This window comes from Belonocnema kinseyi, chromosome 3 (genome assembly GCF_010883055.1).
Source record: "Belonocnema kinseyi isolate 2016_QV_RU_SX_M_011 chromosome 3, B_treatae_v1, whole genome shotgun sequence".
Classification (NCBI taxonomy): domain Eukaryota; kingdom Metazoa; phylum Arthropoda; class Insecta; order Hymenoptera; family Cynipidae; genus Belonocnema; species Belonocnema kinseyi.
In genome coordinates, this window is record NC_046659.1 from 116,394,514 (window position 1) to 116,395,854 (window position 1,341).

A 1,341-nucleotide genomic window follows, 5' to 3' on the forward strand; every position below is an offset into this window, starting at 1 on the left:
CTATCCAAATCTAATATCAATACAACATCCCCAACTTCTAACGGTTTCTCCTTTTGTTTCCAGATTTTACGCGGGATTAAACTTGGCAAGTATTCGCGTAACTAACACTTCCAAAAACTATCAGCGTAACACTGCGAGATTCTATATTGTTTGCGCAAGCAGAGGTATTTTGGGTCATATCTGCCAAGTTTAACTTCTGCTGATGACGCGCCTAACAAAAAATGGTTAGGAGTGAGGGCTTCGTTGTCGCGAGGGTCGAGAGAAACGTGCGTGAGCGGTCGCGAGTTTACCGAATGTTCGATTTCGCATTAAGTCGTGTACAATACCTCTTCATTTGGCGCTTGGTCGAATAAGATTGTTTTTAAGGCTGTTTTTACGGATCGTACTGACCTTTTCCATGCTCCACCCATATGCGGGGCGTCAGGAGGATTGAAGTGCCATTCGATTTGTTTTTTAAAAGCAGATTGAGCGATTTTGTTGACGTCTAGACTCAAAATTGCTTGTTTTAATTCAACGCTTGCCCCTCAAAAGTTCGTGCCGTTGTCGCTGTACATATGCAAAGGCACGCCCCTACAAGCGGTAAGTCGTTGAATGGCCATAATAGCTGAGTTTGTGCTCAGACTTGATGCAAGTTCAATATGAATCGCTCGAGTTGTCAAACAGGTAAATAGAACGCCCCAGCGCTTTTCGCTGCGTCGACCGATTTTCACAAACATTGGTCCGAAGTAATCTACCCCGCAGTGGCTAAACGGTCTTTGGTTTGCTGCTACGCGAGTAGTTGGAACGTCACCCATTAATGGATTTCGGGGCTTGCCTCTTTTTAATCTACAACTGAGACATTTGTTGATAATGGAACGTAAAGCGCTGCGCAACCCAACAATGTAATATTTTTGGCGTAACTCGTTCAAGACTGCGTCACTACTTGCGTTATAAAATTTTCGATGGTTATCTTTAATAAGCATGATCGTGGCACGGTTTTTACTATCTAAAATTACCGGATTATTTTTAAATTTTACCTCTGGCAAAAAAGTTACTCGACCTCTAGCCCTCAATATCCCGTTTTCATCTAAGTATGGTCTAACTCCGGCTATCTTACTGGCTTTACTCACTTCTCCCTTTTTTTTTAACGCGTTTATTTCATTCATAAAACATTCTTCTTGAATAAAGCGAAACCAGTACTGCTCGTTCGCTCTTGCCGTTTCTACAGCTATACGTGACACAATTTTACCCCTCCACTTGTCAAATGCTTTACATGCGCGTCTAGCTGTAACGAGTAAGCCTCGCCATCCTAATAATCTTATCGGAAGTGAAAGGTATGTTGGCTCGGCCGAAAGCACGCAT

General features: G+C 42.8%; 1 protein-coding gene across 1 annotated transcript in view; it reads right to left on the bottom strand.

The window, feature by feature from the left end:
• LOC117169996 overlaps positions 1–1,341 on the bottom strand; it is a 10,078-nt gene that overhangs the window by 1,262 nt on the left and 7,475 nt on the right. The gene's annotated exons all lie outside the window — the stretch shown is intronic.